The sequence below is a fragment of the Gadus macrocephalus genome, chromosome 14 (assembly GCF_031168955.1).
Source record: "Gadus macrocephalus chromosome 14, ASM3116895v1".
Lineage (NCBI taxonomy): Eukaryota > Metazoa > Chordata > Actinopteri > Gadiformes > Gadidae > Gadus > Gadus macrocephalus.
This window is the reverse complement of record NC_082395.1, coordinates 19130390-19136389: the sequence shown is the minus strand read 5'-3', so window position 1 is coordinate 19136389 and position 6000 is coordinate 19130390.

The window sequence follows — 6000 nt, the reverse complement described above, 5'->3', positions numbered from 1 at the left end:
TCCCTAAATGTGGTTCATTTTAGGGGGCTCACGAAAGGGGCAGAAGGAGCGAGGGAGCTTTCTGCGGCACATGCTTGTCAGATGTCATGCAGAAGAGGCAGGAAAGGAGCAGGGGGAGGTCGGTGGGGGGGTTAAGGGGAACCTTTCGAGGGTCCATTATAACGGGGGAATGGGGGGCTTAAAGAGAGAGAGAAAAGGGAAGAAAATGCCATTAAGGGGGGTGATTAGGCGAGCTGGAGGTCCAAATGAATTGGTGTGTGTTGGGAGTGGGAGGTAAGGGAAAGGGGGTTTATAGCAACAGGATATGCACTAAGACAAAGACAATAAAGGTAGGAGGCGGAGGGATTCGGACCGGAGCTCTGGAACTGATTAGCGGCCCGGTTTGCCGGAGGTTCAACCTTCTGTCAGAAGGGAGCGAGGAGAAGTCCTGCAGGCAGAGGGGTTAAAGATCCCCGTTTTATTCAGCAGCCTTTTTACCCCGTGCAGAGAAGAGTCCTCTCCCCACTCATGTTTACCTGATTAGCCTTGGCGGTTTACTGCCCCTGTTCGAAAAATGTGTGGCTGATTTCTGTAGTCGTTTTGTGGCTGATTAATACACACTATTTCCAATGCGTAAAAAAAAGTACAAAACATTTATGTTGCAGATGTTTAACTTAAACGCACCTTCAATGATGTCCTGCAGTGGAGTGCCCGACATCGTTAAGCCACAAGGCCAATGTATGACTAGTCATCAATTATTCACCTGGTATCTCTGGAGCGTAGCCAGTAGTGCGTGCACGGTGTCAGCTGAGATCCCTGTGCTATGAGACCTCTGCTCTTCCACACCTCTGTGTCGTCCACGCTCTCCTCTGAGGCCCTCAGCCAGCTGAAGGGCCCTGCAGACGGGGTCAAGTGAACCGCAGCCCTCAGGGGCCAGGCCTGTTGAGCGGCTGGGCCTGGTAGTGGCCCCTGGGTACTTCTCACCCCCTTTATTCAGCCTCAAGCAGGCATCGCAGGGGCCTTCTTCTGCAGCCGCGGCTGCATAACATTGGGAATTATACAAATGTCGCAGTTCTGTAGTTACTTTTTCCTCCGGAATGGTAATCGTAACCTGTGACTCAATGTTTTTGTTTGTGTGTATGTGTGCGAGTGTGTGCCAGACATATCTGTATGTGTGTTGTTGGGGTTTGGATACGTGACAGAAACATGTTTGAGAAGCTTTTCTCAAACGCAATAGATACAACAACTAAGGTTTTCTTTCTTGCTAAATTTAAATCAACAATACTTAAAATAGCCCCTAGATGGCAGTATAGTGAGTAAATGTAAAATAATCCAATCCAACACGTAAGACCCAACATCACTAATCAAAAATGTTTCTTCAGTGATTTGTAAAAGGAAAGGAAAAACTAATTAAATGCAATTTTAGAATATGTTCGGACATGTGAGGGCTATTTTGTCCATGGTGTTGACACCTTGTCAGTGTTTACATGACAAATGTGTTGGAGTCATTGTGTGATGTTATTATTACCAAAATTGTTTTTATTATCAGTGTTTTTAGTGACCCCCATATACAAAATCTATTTGTACAACCATTTATTGACTTGTTTGGAGGTAGTCTATATGAACAGTAGGTCTTAATAACAATAAAGAAAGAAACTATATTTTTAGCTATATTTAACAAGAACTGCATACATCGTGAGGAGAGAAGGGGAAAATCAATTAAACATAAAGACTGTTCGGTGTTAAAAGATTCAACATTTTCTTACTTTGTTTCACGCATATTCACACACAATTAAATAGTCTGGCAGTTACCAGAGTCAATAGTCATATCCATAGTCATTTCATATATTCACTTTATCACAACAGTTAAAAAAAAAAAAAACAGCAGCAACAACAACATCTTCCACCTGTTTTGGATTCCGCAGTCCGTGGTGTAGACTACACCCAAGCGCAGGGACACGCGTGGCGTGCTGTGTGGGTGGCCCGGCCAACCCTCATCCGTGGGCTATAGTCTCTAATAACGGAACGGGAGTTCTTACTAGCAATGATGTCATCCATCTGCCCCCAGGCCGACGCTACCATGTGGCGTCCATCTGCTGCCATGGCAAAACAACCCATTGAAGTTTAGCTCCAGATTCACTTGTAGCACCACATTCATTTGTAGCCCGAACGATCGGCCAGTCTGGGGGACGGGACTGGGGTTATTGTACAGAGGAGGCAGGGTTCGGGAGGCAAACAGAACAGAGGCAAGGAGTTGTTATCAAAACTTTGATCAGAGTGTTGCGGGAGAGGCAATAGTATGCTCTCAATCTTTCGATCCGCGACCCCCTTTTTGAGCGAGGTAGCGGCTTTGCTGGCATCAATGTAAACAACCTCCATACATGTGGTTCATGGGTTTAACGTCTCCTCTCATTTTGTGGCCAAAACTCCCGTACATTTTCTGAACCACTGAAACTTAAATTTAGACTTGTTTTGCTCCGATGTATTTTTTCTCTTTACGTCCCATACTGAGGCCTCCTGTGTCCTATTTTTTTTAGGCCTATAAGGTGTGCTATGCTCCCAATTCATGGGCATGGAAGCAGTTTTTACTGCGTATCGACCAAAAATAATTCTGTAATTTGCAGTTTTTTATTTGTATTGCTATTTAACCAAATTTCACATACAGGTATGAATAAATATTCTGTGTCATGCTCTTTATAAACACACGGGGGCACTACAAGCCAAGAGCAAAAATACAAATTTAGATTTTAGACAACTATAGGTTAACCAAAATATGACAATAATGGCAATAACATAACTTTTTTTCATGAACATTTCCACCAACGTGTGTAGACATGTAAAAATCGTGTAACAGTTATCCAAAAGCATTTGCACATAGATAGGGGGCATATTATGACGTGCACCACTCACAATTACTGGGCTTTCTCATTCTGCATTACAAACATATAAAGCCCAACACAAAAGACAAATGTGTTACCAATAAGATGGCAATCACAAACACATAATTCATTGTGAAATAAATATAAATGGTAGCACTTGGACTGCTTCACCTCTCTCTGTTTTGGCTCAGGTAGGCCTGGATGGAGAGTGGTATTTAAGTATTTCAGCAAGTCCTTGAAAAGTGCTATGGCGTCATGAGGCGGCAGTGGCTCACAGGGGTGATGACGATAAGACATTTTAAGTACCACCTGTGAGGCCAGCCCTTCATCAGAACCGACTACACTGTCCTCCAATGGTTAATGTCCTCCAGGGAGCCAGAGTGACGGACCGCCCGCTGGATGGACTTACTCCAGTCGTACTTCTTGCCCTGTCTCGTCGGCCGCTTGCATCTGACGGTTGCCGACATTGCCGAATAAATCAGTTAGATAATCTCAACAACCTGTGTGGTTCTTGGACGATTAAAAGCAGGGTTGCTACAATATAAACGTGTATGTGTGTGTTTGTGTTTCTGTATACGTAAAGTTTTCAGGGCTTTTGCCTTTTCATTATTGTTGACCGCATTTGACTCCTGAGCATGTAGCCACTGAACTAACATCGGAACATTCAAATGATTGCCACTCAGATTATTTGACTTTTACACCAACGCACCCACGAAGGCTGAACCTTATTTACCTATCTGTTTGGGACCACATTTACCTAGAATGATGGATGTTTGAAAAGTGTATTAAGAAGAGAGTGCTACAACCACACTGTCTTGGGGAAGTGGGGGCGGTAACAGATGTAAATTGGCTGGGTTATGGATAATAGATGATAAGGTTTGCAGTGAATAATAATGGACTGAAACAGATTATGAAAATGGGTATACTGAGGGATCATTGAACAGGTGAATACAAAACACAAAGCAAGTACGATACCACAAGACATGCAACCGGGTTTGGGACGAGGGTTTTGCCAAAGAGGAGAACATAACACAAAGGAGGCAAAGCTATCCAGCTAAAAATACAATCTTTTGTATACATATATTGGGGCGTATTAACTCACAAACAGCAATTAACAACCCCATTATTCAATCAATCACATGTCTGCTTCTAAGTGGCCCAGGTTCTTGAAACTCGGTGGGCTTGCTCATTAGCCTTGCTAGCATTAGCACGCTCAGGGAATGTTTTGCAAACTACAAGTTAGTTCATGTGTTACAGAAACAAATATATGCAATCACATTTTTGGTTTAATTGAATGTAATAGGCCTACTTTACTTTTCTTTAAAGATCCCATGCCATGCTATTTTATGGATGCTTTAATATAGGTATTAGTGGGCCACAAACACAGTATTCAAAGACGTCCCCGAAATTCAGCCGTGGTGCAGAGTTACAGCCACTCCGAACCAGTCGCACATTGAGCTTCCCCCAAACGCGCTGTTTCGGTGGGCGTGTCAAGGCAGGTCAAGGAGGGGGGTGGGGGTGTGGCCCTGAGCAGCTTGTAGCCACAGTACCACAAGTGCCCCTGACTGCAGCCCGCAGATCGAGGAGGAGCTAAATGTGGGCGGGTCTAAACGTTTAACCCATGGTTTTACCCTGTCGGGCGCCATCTGGTGGCGGAGATCCGGCAGCACATTCTCAAACATCAATACAGCACAGCACAGCACAATGACTTACCGGTAATATGGAAAAAGGTTCATGCATTTGATAGACTTTCCTACTTTTAACTTGTCATTTCAAATGTCTTCTTTAGTATGACTGGTAATCAAGTCCAACTCGCCAGCCGGCGAGAGGAAATCCAACCACGCCGCTTTAAAGAACATGTCTATATTCTTAAGCCGTAAAAGGGGTCCCGGACTCCAGCACAGAGTTGCCGAGTGAGCCCCTGGACATGTCTAACATGTAAAAACGGACAAAGGGGCCGGGGGAAGACCAAGACGTAGCCGTGCAGATGTCTTCCGCCGAAATGCCTCTGAGCAGAGCCGTTGAAGAGCCCACGCTCCGTGTGGAGTGACCTTTAACGCCCAACGGTGGCGCCAAGCCCTGCCGAGAGTAGGCTAAGCAAACACCCTCACATACCCAGCGAGAAAACCGCTGAGTGCAGCCAGCAACTATTTAAATTGTTATATAATGTATTGATAAAGATATAGGTATAGATATAATTACTCTAATATACTATATATATTAATTACTAAATTAATTAATAACTATAATTCAAGCAGTTCTCCCATGCAAACGTATACATTTACAGTTACACATTTACATTGAAATAAATAGAATAACGAAAAACGTGTTAACCATCAACCCCTATATATGCAACATTTGCAACAGAAAATAACTTGCCGCTTATTTTTCTCGTTTTGCACATGTGAAACTGAAAGTGTTTCGACATCTCAGACTTCCCTCGCCAAACAGTAATGTAATAGTCAGCAACAATCAAAAGAGCGTGGTGCGGGGGGGAGATCTGACCGAGATGTGCTCAAAGTTGCTCAAAGGATTTGTGTCCTAAAAAAGTTCAAGTTGAGGGTGAAGGAGGAAGAGGTATTTATCTTCATCTGGTCACATGATATATAATTTAGAATTCACTCCCACACCAACAGCTGCAGAGTATGGCTTACATTCTACTAGCCTACTTATTCTAATATTAAGGAATACAATCCTACATTACTCAACGTATGTTGAAGACAGGGGAAGAGGGGGAAAAAACGCCCAACGGTGGCGCCAAGCCCTGCCGAGAGTAGGCTAAAGGCCGATATATGCCCTGTTTTAGACGTAACGCGTAAGCACGTAAGATACATAACCCCCCCTTGCGCGGTAAAATATCCCCCCTTACGTGCTTAAGTGCGTCGCCCAAAATTCCTGACTATGCGACTAAAACACTACGGCCCTACGCAGCTCGCAAAGACTGTGATTGGCCAGCTAACCACATCCTTTTCAATGCTTATCAGCTCCAGCTCCCTCAACTGTCTTCGACTCAACCTTAACATCGTTCAGAGTGTGGAAAAAGACCGCTAACCTAAACTTAGCTACTGCTACTCTCGTCGAAAATACTGGAAGTGCATAAATATAAACAAGCCAGCGATTTCCACTTCCACGCCCACAGATT